General features: G+C 39.2%; 1 long non-coding RNA gene across 2 annotated transcripts; it reads right to left on the bottom strand.

Moving 5' to 3' along the window:
- Positions 1-4181: 4181 nt before the first annotated feature.
- Positions 4182-11512, bottom strand: LOC131685105 (uncharacterized). Of its 2 annotated transcripts, none has more exons than XR_009304743.1 (3): positions 9966-11512; positions 9191-9513; positions 4182-9145 (listed from the first exon to the last, which is right to left on the bottom strand). It is a non-coding gene; the product is annotated as an uncharacterized LOC131685105 (long non-coding RNA). The 2 variants fall into 2 exon arrangements; XR_009304744.1 differs by having other exon boundaries at positions 10508-11512.
- Positions 11513-13123: the final 1611 nt, after the last annotated feature.

Below are 13123 nucleotides of genomic sequence, written 5' to 3'. Positions count from 1 at the left end.
GCATGCGATATCACGAGGCGAAACCACATGGAAGACCAAAAGCCCTTCATCAGGTACAATAATTTGTGTATGAGTGGCTCACGAATCTCAAACAACGAGAAAAACCTCGTCAGAGGGCTTTTTGTTTTCAGGTTGAACACTTAATTCTCACCCGCACGATAACGATTGTGTGACGGTAACAGCCGAGCGGTGATACCGATCCAGGGCAGCTAATGTGAAGCAGAGCAGACCACAATCACTTCACCCTGTTCCTCGAGCTATACGTTCCACACTACCCAACGAACGAGAGGACGACGAGATCCCTAACGTATGCGTGGTCGCGCCACAAACTACAACGAGTGTGTGAGATCCGCGTAACACACACGGGTGCGAAACACGGTTCGCGGACGCGGCGAGACAGTGAACGTTAATGCAGATTTGCTACAAGCCGAGAAGTCAGCCGATTGCATGATACAACGGAGGCGACGCTTCGAAGGCAGAAAAAACCATAGCAGCAGTTGCAGGAAAACGGGGCCCCCACCGACACAATGCAGCACAAGGCGCTGAAGACTTAGTGAAAGAAGATTGTATATATAAAATAGATGTAAGCGCATGTTGTTTATAAATAGATTATAGTTAAGCAGAAATTTCTACCGTATCTCGCATGTGTTATTTTGCTTAATTGAGCTTAGATTCCGCTACCTTAACCCTTTTATTGGCCACTGATACTCCTGTATCGAGAGACATTGACGGGCCAAACCTACTGAAGTGACGGTTGCCTTAATACCTGTCAGTTAATCCGATGTTGCAGTCGTCAGATTTAGCGTCGTCTGGTCTCGTTCTGCAGGTTTGCAACATTGGCGTCCAAATAAAAAACCTGTTTTAATCCACCTAGCGGTGCAATTTTGCTTTTCTCAATCATGAACACGAGAATGTTTGCGTTGTTTATATTCATTAAAAGTTTTCCAATGCAAATATTACATTTTATTATTATACATGACATGACAAATATACAAGAATAGAAATCATTATTCGAGTCACGCCACAGCCACGGTAATATTGAACTGAAAAAAGGTGTAAAATCGGCAAAGTCCCAAAAATTCGATTTTTATAAAAAAAAAAAAAGATGGGTGGGTAATGTCTGCGACATAACCGGAGAGATGTAGAATACATAAGGAACACGTTCTTCAAATATGTTGATACTCAGTGGAATTTTCGGACAAAAGGTGATTTGGGCGAGGAATATTTCAAATTATTCTTTACAAAAATGATGGTGTTCCTGAAAAGAACCGTTTTTGTTGGCGTTGTTGGCCTTGGTGAGGGAGATGGCTAACGATGAAATGAATTGTTAGCATGAGAAAGTCGCATAGTACTGGCCAATGGCAGAACAGATAATAATTGATTCCTGAAAATCAATTTTTCTTTATTCATGTAAATTATACATGCTTACAAATCTAATAGAAGATTCCTGGTCATATTTCTGAATCATTAATCTGAATCTGAACATTGTGTAATTTGGTTAAGTACAATGACAGTTACAAACTTTCAAACTCGACCTGCTGTTCCTTCCGAAATATTGAAATGGGGTGTCTATATTAAACCTTTAGTCGTGGTCACAATAAAAAAAGATGGGTGGGTAATGTCTGTGACATAACCGGAGCGTCGTGACTTCAATTCGAGACGTTAATTTAAATCTAATAATATTCAACAGAATCACGTTTGAATGGGAAATTTTCAAATAATTCTCTATGGTAATAATGGTGGTTCTGAAAAGAACCTTTGGTTTCGGCGTTGGTGTTGATGATGATGCGCTGGATCGTTGGATATATTTGGCATGATAGTTACGTGCCTTGCGAACTGTTTTGTAGCCTCGAACAAAACGACAAGACTGGCTTCTTCGGGTACCATTACGGCTGAACTTTATAAGCTTAGCTCGACTTTGAAATCCTGCACAATCTCATGAATCAGACGCTGGTAAGGCCATTTTGTTTGCTACTAGCACGGAGCTGCACAAAAAATGGCTGAGTAATGTCAGAGACATAACCGGAGTGAAGTCGAATACGCTTTAGACTGGTTATACAAATGCTACAATTTTGACTATCTTCTGATAAGTTGTATTAAAAGCAGATATTTCGTTATTTCTAATGGAAATACCGAAATATCGATACACGTTAATCGAAATCTAAAATATTCGAACATATTTATCTATATGGTAATGCTAAAAAGAGCATTTAGCACCAACCACTGCTTTCACAAAATCCGTTATTTTCAGTAATTGTACATTCTACAGAATTAGTCACAACTATTTCCAATCAGCGCAAAAATCGAAGGTTTTCATTCAGTACAACAGCAGATTTTCACGTTTAAAAAAACAGGCAGCATTCCGGCCGAAACTTTTGAAACGGAGCAGCTATATCGAAACGCTAGAAAACGTTCGATTTTTGTAAATTGAATCATTACACTAAACTGTCTACAAATCCCAAAAACCTTATGATTTTGTGCCATTCTACGTGAAAGCGACGGTATTGTTCACAAGTGGCTCACTTACCATCCAACGTCCTTGACCAGCACTTTCTGATGCTGCCTAAACTTCAATTTCATTCTTTGGAGCTGGTGTATATGGTAACAGCTTTGGTGCCATCTGAGACGGCGTGCTTGTCCAACTCTTCTGACAGCAGCGAACAGCACACATTTCGACCGACGTACAGTTACGATGCTGCAAACGAACTGAGCGTGAGCAACAGTATGCTGAGTTTTTATACCTGACTGCAGCACAATGTAAGCTCGTCCTTTTTGTGTTGTCCTCAATATGTTTCGTAGCTCCTCCCCTTCGTTGGTCGATACACAAGCAAATTGTGTTGAACGCGTCGGAGTGCCGTTTACTTAGTAGCTGTAATGGAATGCCTTGCTGCTAGTGTTTTTAAATTGGAAGGAAATGCAGCCCGTGACAACAAAAAGACGAATTATCCCACGTCTTCAGCAGCTGGTGATTCGTAACAACGAAAAGTTGAACATACTGCTCTCCGGAGTGACAATTGCTCAGGGCGCTGTGTTGCCAAATATTCAAGCCGTACTGCTTCCCAAGAAGACCGAAAAGAAAGCATAAATCAAACGCTGAGACTTACCAAAGAAATGCTCTTGTAAAAACCGTTATTTTCAAGACGACCCCATATTTTTTGATAAAGAGCAAAATTGAAATTGTGTTTCCAATACGGAGATTATCGAACACTCAGGGTAAAGAGAGTAATGTAATACGGCACCTTGGTAAAATGTTTGAGAATTGAAACCTTTTTTTAATGCGCCTAGTAAAAATGTTTTCCACTTCACTTCAGTTTGTTTCTGACCATATTTGCGTACTGAAATAAATCATAATTTAAGGTTTAACCCAAATTGCTCTCCAGGGAGAAACAGTCCATGAGATAGAAAATGCAAACTTATTCTTTTAAATGATTTTGGTGGCCCGGAAAAGGGCCTTTTTTATAATGATACAAGTGAGTTCTACCTTTTCAACTTCCAAATCCATACAAAGTGCGTCCCTGCCGCTTCAGAGTATAGACGACATTCATTGCGGTTTTGCGCTTGGCGTGTTCAGTGTAGGTCACGGCATCTCGGAAGACATTTTCCTGCACACCATCAGCATTCGTAGATTAAATCGGAGATGAATTTTACACCACCACGACGAGCCAGACGCCGAATGGCGGATTTGGTGATTCCCTGGATCTTATCACGAAGAAGCTTGCGATGACGCTTGGTACGGGAACGCAAACATGATACCGCTCATTGTACCGTCCGGACGAGCATGTTGCTTGTGTGGTAAGCGAGCACCCACTGATACAAAACAAGCTCGCGTGACCTGTATATATAACATTTCCGTATGTAATGAAACGCTTACATGCTCCTTTTTGACGGCTCTGCGTGAGATGTGCTTGCAAATTGCGCATTTTCCTCGATGTTTTCGAAGGATTTTCTAAAAATCCTTGTTTTGGTTTATTTATAGTAGTCGCACTAATTCCGAAATTTAATACGAAATACGTGCACGAATTTCCGATCAGATAGTGCAAAAATATTGCGATTTCGATCAGTAGAACGGAAGATATTCGCATTTCAAACTTGGGAAAATTTCTCAGCTGAAATTTTTGAAACGGGACCTCATATTGAAACGTTAGAAGTATTCTACTTCAAAAATCATTTAATGCAGTTAGTTCACGGAGGCTGCCAAAAAGCTCGAATAGAAGCATGCGACTTCAACGTTTCTCTTAAACACATGCAATTGAAGCAACACTGATCACTAGAGGGATGGTGAGGGAACACGCACATTCGTTTTGGTTATACTGATAATAGCAGCAGAAAGGAATGGAAAAGCAGTGCACGAAACGAGCGAGAGGATAATTTAAATTTTTGTTCCGTGTGCAAGCTACTTCTTTCCACACAACGTATTATGTTGCTTGTTGAAAATTTGCTACACATTTTAAAATGAAAGTTTCAGTTTAACTCTCACTAGAACACAATTGATTGATCCTGAAAAGAACCGTTGCTTTTATTGTAATTTACGCCCACTCCCAGCGGACACTGTGAGCCAGTTTGATTTCTTTTGCGAGAAAGTTACGTACTTGGCGCACTATTTTGTATCCTCAAACAAACCGACCAAGTAGGCATCACTGGCTTCATTACGGCTAAGTTTTGTAAGCGTAGCTCAACTTTGAAGTAATACACAACCTTACGAACCAGACGCTGGAATGTTAGCCAGCGGATTAGTTGCTCCGTTGCCCTTTAGTTGGGGCGAAATACTGGCATGGCGACAGTTCCTGATCGGTAGTTGGTTGCGATGGGCCACCAGTAGCTGGGGCACTTTTTCGGACCGTCATCATTGCCAACTGCTTTCCTCCGGTGGACTGGCTGCTTGTTAGTGCTCGAACGAATACGAATGATGAGAAAAACCAACCGACCAATATATATGAACACACGAGAAAGTACTACTATCGCTCTCTCGCTCGTTTTCGTGCCATTCCTGTGCCTTTCCTTTCCGTTCGACTACCAATACTAGCATAACCAAAACGAATATTCTGTCTTTCCATCGCCTTCAATCTGGTGGCCAGTGCTAGCAAACTTCCATGTTCAGTTTTTCAATAACAACATTCCAACAATATTTTCAAAGAATGTTGCAGATTTGAAAAGAAGGAAGAAAAAGATTTTCACAAATTCAAATTCTTTTGTCTTATTTGTTAGCGCTGATACTGGCCATGGGATGGTGGGGGAATACGCACATTCGTTTTTATGGTGGTATTAGCAGCAGAAAGGAATGGAAAAGCAGTGTACGAAAACGAGCGAGAGAGGATAATTTAAATTCTCTTTCTTTCTTTCCACACATCATATTTCTTATATAGCTTTCTGAAAATTATTTGTTATACACCATAAAATGTAGATTTCAGTTTAACTCTTATTAGAACACAATTAATTGGTCCTGTAAATACCGTTTATTGTTTTATTGCGGGAGCATAATTCAGACGCACTCCCCGCGGACACGGTGAGCCAGTTTAATGTATTTGGCCTGAAAGTTATGCGCTTGGCGCACTATTTTGCATCCTCGAACAAACCGACCAAGTAGGCATCGTTGGCTTCTCGGGGCATCATTACGGCTGAGCTTTGTAAGCGTAGCTCGACTTTGCAGTCCTGTACAATCTCACGAACCAGACGCTGGAACGATAGCCTACAGATTAGCTGCTCTGTTGCCCTTTAGTTGGGGCGAAATTCTTTCAGGGTAGTTCCTCATCGGTAGTTGGTTGCGATGGGTCACCAGTAGCTGGGGCACTTTTGACATTGAAAATGTCTTACTGCACTATCTGGGACAGGGTGTCATTCTAAAATCTAAAATCAAACGATGTCACGTTTTTGCGTCACTATTTTGAACGCTAATAACTTTGTTATTTATGAACGGATTTCCGTCTGGTTATCACCAAACAATTCGGAATTAACTGAAATTATGTTTTATTGCTATAGTGTTTTTGTATTTCAATAGTACACTATTGAAAAACAAGCAAAAATGAACAGATCTCGAAAACGTGAAAACTCCCATACATCAGTCAATCTATCCCCGGCAGCGCCGTCAACAGAGGGCAGCTTAGAAATTCAAACGAACACGAAAAGTTATAAATAAATGTACCGTGTGCCTGTTTGAATCAGTTGTTGCTCTTTTGCCAGACAAATAACGTCGTGCCTATAGCGTCTCGTACGATAGATTTGAGCACCCAGCACACTACGCTTCTATGAATGACGTCATTCTCGACTATTTAAAGAATATCATTTCTCGAGCGACGGGCCGTAAAGAACAGCAGTAGCAATCATGCATGTTGACAATGCGCTGCGAGATGAGTGCTGCATTTGATCACTGCTACCGCTGGCAGTCATCCGATGTAAATAGCGCGGGAAGAGTTGGCAAACCTCAGTTGAAGCTGACTAATTGTTCCATTCTGCATGTTATTATTGTTAAATTAAAAGCCCTTTTAAGGGCTATAACAATAACAAACAAAAAACAAATTGGAATATTTCCAATCATTAACAGCGATAATCCAATTGCGCAGTTTATATTCGTTATTTGTTGCTTGCGCGTATATTAACAATCTGAAATTTGCAACAATCTGTTATTTGTTTAAATTTATCCTTCCGAAACAATACAAAAATGTGCAGCTACTTAAAGTACATTTCCAGGTTGAAATTAGCGAAAACCTGATTTATTAAAAATAGTTTTTCGGAATCATAATTCAAAATTCTGCAATGTTTCAGAAAATTGGAGGATGTGGCAACACTGCCAACTAGCGAAAGCCGTACCAAAAAGAATCCGCAAAATTTTGTTCGTTATTCTGCATGAAGGCAGTCCTTCCATCAACAATGCGAAAATGATAAAAGCAGATGTCACGTTTCAAACTATCAGTATTTCGAATTATCTGTTGAAGGGGAAGGTTGTTTGTTTCTTACCAATTTTAATTATTTATCCGATGTAAGTAGCGCGCGGCTGGAAGAGACGGCAAACCGTTGTTGCGGCTGACTGATTGTTCCATTTCACATGTTATTTTTGTAAATTAAAAGCCCTTTTCAGGGCTATAACTAACAATTAAGAACAAATTTGAAAAATTCCTTACAATGACAACGATAACCCAATTCCGCTGTTTATATTCGTTACTTGTTGCTTGTGCGTACATTGACAATCTGAAATTTACAACAATCTGTGATTTGTTTAAAATTATCTTTCCGAAACAATACAAAAATGTACAGTTATTTAAAAGTATATTGCCATGCTCAAATTGGCGAAAATCAAACCAAACCCAAAAGTCTGCAATATTATAGAAATCGGAGGATGTGAAAAATCCGCAAATATTTTTTCGTTGTTCTGAATGAAGGTAGTCCTTCCATCATCAGTGCGAAAGTGATAAAAGCCGATGTCACGTTTCAAGCTATCAGTATTTCATATTAGATTCTGAAGGGAAAGGTTGTTTCTTTTTATTTCGAAATATTTATCTGATGTAAGTAGCGTGAGAAGGCAGACCTTGTTTTGCAGCTGACTAATTGTTCCATCCTGCATGTTATTTTTGTTAAACCAAAAGCCCTTAGTTAGTTTAGTACTTTTCATTCCATAGCACGCGTGTTTGTGGATTCACAAATAGTCCTTTCCAGGATTTCACCAATGGACTCCAAATATAGAACATTTCAGAGTTAATGTTAATTAAACCACCGAATATATAAAGATACATATGTTAAACTTTCTTCGTTTACGAATAGTTTGAGTTATGACCAGTTATTTGTCTATCGTGCTTGCAAGCATTTAATTTGATAGCAGGTATTTAAAGATAGATGTAAGCTTTTGTTTGTAAGCATCATTTATTTATGTTCCCATTTCGTGGATTTGAATAAAACTTTTTTTAAACTTGAATTTGTCACACTACAGGTTATCGATTTTAATTTAAAAATTCAACAATTATCTCTAGTGAAGAATAGCATGCCTGTGTGTAGTTCTGAAACAGTCACTAAGGAGTTTTAATTTGGCCACGGATAATATTGCTTGCTCATAAAACTGGCTGCATTTTTAATGTCATCGTGGTCGTGTCTTGTACACAACCCTTAATTTTTTCGGACCGTCGTCATTGCCAACTGCTTTCCTTCGGTGGACTGGCTGCTTGCTAGTACTTGAACGTTGCCCTTTAGTTAGGGCGAAATACTGGCATGGCGACAGTTCCTGATCGGTAGTTGGTTGCGATGGGCCACCAGTAGCTGGGGCACTTTTTCGGACCTTCGTCATTCGTCCAACTGCTTTCCTCCGGTGGACTGGCTGTTTGCTAGTACTTGAACGAATACGAATGATGAGAAAAACCGACCGACAGATATTTATATAATCGCGCTAATATGCACTACTATCGCTTTCTCGCTCGTTCTCGTGCCGTGCATGAGCCTTTCCTTTTCGTCCGGCTTCTAATGGCCTAACCAAAGGAATATGCCGTCTTTCCCCCACCAACTGCTCTCGTCAAGCAACCCAATACGAATAATCATAGGAACAAGTCGAGTCGTTTTCGAAAGATTTTTCAAAACACATTTTTTTTGTTATTAGTGCATGTTATACATACTTCAAATTTTAATACAGCATTGGCCTAAAACAAATTGGCCTAAAAATCAAATCATTCTGTTAAGTATGATAAAAGTTATTAACGTTCAAAAACTGACGCGGCACCGCAGCCGATATTTTGAAACGGGACCCCTATATTGAAAACTTAAATGTATTCTACATTAAAATTTTTTTTGTGATAACATAAAATCTCGACGTTTCGTGCATTTTAAAGATGTTTGGCATCAAAAATACGAATTCGATTTCTGAAATTTCATGGGGTCCCCCCTTTGAAAAAAATTTTGAGTTCCGGCTTATATGGGAATTTTATATGTGACCGGACGGTTCAGTCTGTATTTCCGGAACCATAAAAGCGATCCGTGCGAAATTTTACAGGCATCTGTGGGGATAATATAGCATTTGGGACTAAGTTTGTGAAAATCGGCCCAACCATTTCCGAGAAACTGATGAGTTTGCTAGTTTTGAAAGATGGCCGCTTTGCCCGGGCACTTCCGGAACCGTCTATGGTGGTCAATGTAGTCAACGAAAGTTTGTTTGGCCATCGGTGACCTAGAACTGCAAATTTAAATAGTTTGAGAGACATTTTAACGAATTTTTTACCTTTTTTGCTTTCATCGGAGTATCGGTTTGAATCACAATTTGCTATGTAATCGCACGCCACAACCCGTAACTCCGGAACCGGCAGTCGGTTCGTGATGAAATTTAATAGCCATTTACGGGGACGCAACATCTTTCATTTGAGACTATGTTTGGTTGATTCGGTCAAGCCATCTCCGAGAAACCGATGTGACTGTTATTCTGAATTTGGATACTTGGTTTCCGGAACCGATGATGGTGGCCAATGTGACCAAAAAGACTTTGCATGGCTGTTAGTGACCTAGTACTACAAGTCGAAGCAGTTGTGATAGGCTGACGAAAAATAGCTAGAATAAGAAGATCAACTGTTCTTTAGTAAATCAATGAGCGCAACAAATGTTCCGGTAAAGCTGGACACGGAAAGTAACGCCATGTAACACGGCGTTGTCGTATCCATGTCGCTTCAAAGTATTTTTCGCTTCAAAGCGTCTTCTCCTATCAATAGTTCTCAACAGACTGAATCGGATTCGCTCTTCAGTCGGTTTGCCTGCCGCAAAATACATCCACACACTCGCTTACGTGTGTTCGATTTCTGTGGTCATTGCATGACACGCTGCAACACACACAGCTGTACTCACTCTTGTATTTCTGTCGACCAGTCAATCCCTTTCCTTCTCACAAGGCATATATAGAGCAACTCACACATCAATGAGACTGCTGCATGTTCTTACCCTGTTGCATGCACATTCATATCGATATACATGGTTCATTAAGGTGGGAATGTATACTTTTTACTCACATATTCTAATATTGGAATGATATTTCTTATAATTTTCGGGTTTAGATAAGTTATTTCTCTTCCAACAATATCTTATACACTACATCACGAATTCAAACATATTCCATCCGATTCGCGCCCTCTCGCACCAATCGAAACCTGATTCGCGTCCTCTCACGCGAATCCAACCATAATTCGCGTCCTCTCGCACGAATTCGAACATATTTCTTCCGATTCGCGTCCTCTCGCACGAATCGAAACCTGATTCGCGTCCTCTCGCACGAATTCAAACATAATTCGCGTCCACTCGCACGAATTTAATCATGTTCCATCCGATTCGCGTCCTCTCGCACGAATCCAAACATAATTCGCGTCCTCTCGCACGAATTTAATACATACAATACAATACAATTCAACCCTGATTCGTGCCTTCAAACACAAATCAACATTCAGTCAAAACGCAAGAAATCTTTAACAAACATGTTCTCATTTGTATTTTCATCTTCTCATTCATCATCTAGGCAACAAAAATACCAATTCCGTTTTACTGTTTATCGTCATACATTGATATTCTGTCGTTTTTTCCGCTCTCCAAATGCATCTTTCCACCTCACACGATCAAGCTCAATAAAACTACCAAAAAATGTCTCTTGCTTTCATTAGCTTGCAACGTCAAACCAAAAGTGCATGATGCTATTTAAAACGCGGATACATATTTACTTCACTTTTTTTCTCAAGCACTAGTCACTGGGAGCCACTTGTTCTTACCCTGTTGCATGCACATTCATATCGATATACATGGTTCATTAAGGTGGGAATGTATACTTTTTACTCACATATTCTAATATTGGAATGATATTTCTTATAATTTTCGGGTTTAGATAAGTTATTTCTCTTCCAACAATATCTTATACACTACAGGCGTGTTTTGCTTTATACCCTTATTGAGTTTTTTGCGACCGGTCGCACGAACATTAATGAAGTTTCCTGGTTGAAAACAATCCCATTTACTTTTGCCGTCTTTGTTTATTATTTTTCACCAGCTTGTGATGTAGTACAGTTTTTATATGTACTTTTTATATGTACAGTTTTTAGCACTTTATTTAAATATACACAATGTCTTTCTGGAACAATCCAAAACGATGTCATAACATTAACATTATTACTATGATAATTTTCATACTAATTCGCAAAAGCGGGTAATATCCTAAGCGCAAATAGTAGACAATAATACACTACCCGTCAAAAGTTTGGAATTGCTTCAATAAGTATTGTAACACCCAGCATCACCTAGAAAATAATGAATTCAAGATGCTGTATCTCGAAATCTTATCTACATATTTGCTCTCTTCAGCAAAGTTGTTCTTTAAGCCAAGAGATTCCGGCAGGTGAACATTTTAGTTCAGATTTCATTTCACATCGTTTTGCTAACGGCCTAGAAGTTTCGTATTTTCTGAAATATTGCTCAAATAATCATGACCGCATGACAATCGTTTTAATTTGAAACTTTACCACTACACTATCTGGTGATCTTGATTTCCTAGGAAAGAGCCCTCAGCAATGTTGTGTAGAAGGACAAAATCTGATTCGGAACTCTAACATGCAGCAATCGGTGTTCGAGCCTTGCGTGCAAGGTACGAAGATTTATGAGCTGCAGTGCGTCTCCACAAGGGTATAAAGCAAAACACGCCGTGTTACATAGCGTTACTTTCCGTGTGTCAGCTTGACCGGAACATTTGTTGCGCTCACAAATTTCCTAAAGAACAGTTGATCTTCTTATTCTAGCTATTTTTCGTCAGCCTATTTCATCATTTAGCAGCATTGTCTGTGTTGCTACATAAACGTAATGAATGTCACTGTTTCATTGTACCAAATACAAATATGTATTCATATTTGTATTTGATTGTACTGACGTTCCTGATTAGCTTCAACTTAACTTTATTCACGATCGCTCGCGGTAGCTATTCCTAGTTTTCTCTAAATTTAGCGCATAATTCTCTAGTTGTATTACATACGTTTCTGATCAGCTGATTTTTTCTTGTTTACTTCTTCTGACGTTACTCCGAGGGATGCGACGTCCAACAATATTGTTGATTCGATCCAACATCAAACGAATCGGACTAACGAAAGATGTCTGTCGGACGAGTTTTTTTGTTCGCTGGAGTAGACCTGTTGACAGCACCCACCGCTGAATTGTCAAATAAACGTCTAATGGATTGCCTAATTCTATTCGCTTCAAACTACTCTAAATTCATATGAAGAAGAAATGCTAATGTTACTTTGTGCACTTCTATGTGCACGCAGAATTTTATTTATGCATCGATAGCATACGTTTCTACCTGCCTCACATTTCTTCTGGTGTATATTTTATGCATTGGATATATTCGGTCTATCAACTCATTGAATGCTTACTACAGGTATATGCATGAAAATTATGCAGCAGAAGAAAAGAGACGGGAATAGAAAGTATGCTAACCATGCATATTTTTTTTCTCAGTGTGTCAACTGTGTAAACTATGTTTTCACACATAAGTTATATGTGCGTATTGTTATACACTCGGGTTTTATGTGCGTTATACTTATGAAATATGAATGTAAAATTAATATTTCTTGTAAATAGGTACACACATTAGGTTTATGTGCCAGCAAATAGTGTCTATCTGCCTCCGCTAATAGCAAAAATCTATGTGTAAAATCAATAGGCATAACGTTTACATATTTTTGAGTGTAGAGAATGAATAGTTTTGATTAAAGGCCCTAGTATAAAGGTACGCAAAGAGCGTGCAGAAAGTGAAACCGAAAACAGTCTACGAGCAAAATTAGAATCTAACTTGGCTGCAGAGGTATCAGAGATGGATTCCAATTGTGCTCGATAGGTAGGCTTTTTTTGACTTCACTCTTTGCGCAACTGTTCTCTATAGACTGTGGTTTTGATGTGCATCTAAGCTGTCGTTCGCTAGATAGGGCGAGTGAACACAACGCAATCCAGTTTTGCCATACAAAAGTTGAATTTTGGATTTCGAATAATGATTTTCAAATTTCGCTACAATACTCCGGGACCAATACTGATCCAATCCATGCGGGAAACATCTAAAAAAATTCGCAATATACTGACATATGTCACAATGAGTCATTCTGGAGAAGCAAGTTGCAATAGTTTTGTAAAAAATGAATTTAAT

Source organism: Topomyia yanbarensis, chromosome 1, assembly GCF_030247195.1.
Source record: "Topomyia yanbarensis strain Yona2022 chromosome 1, ASM3024719v1, whole genome shotgun sequence".
Classification (NCBI taxonomy): domain Eukaryota; kingdom Metazoa; phylum Arthropoda; class Insecta; order Diptera; family Culicidae; genus Topomyia; species Topomyia yanbarensis.
This window is presented reverse-complemented; position numbering and strand designations above follow the sequence as displayed.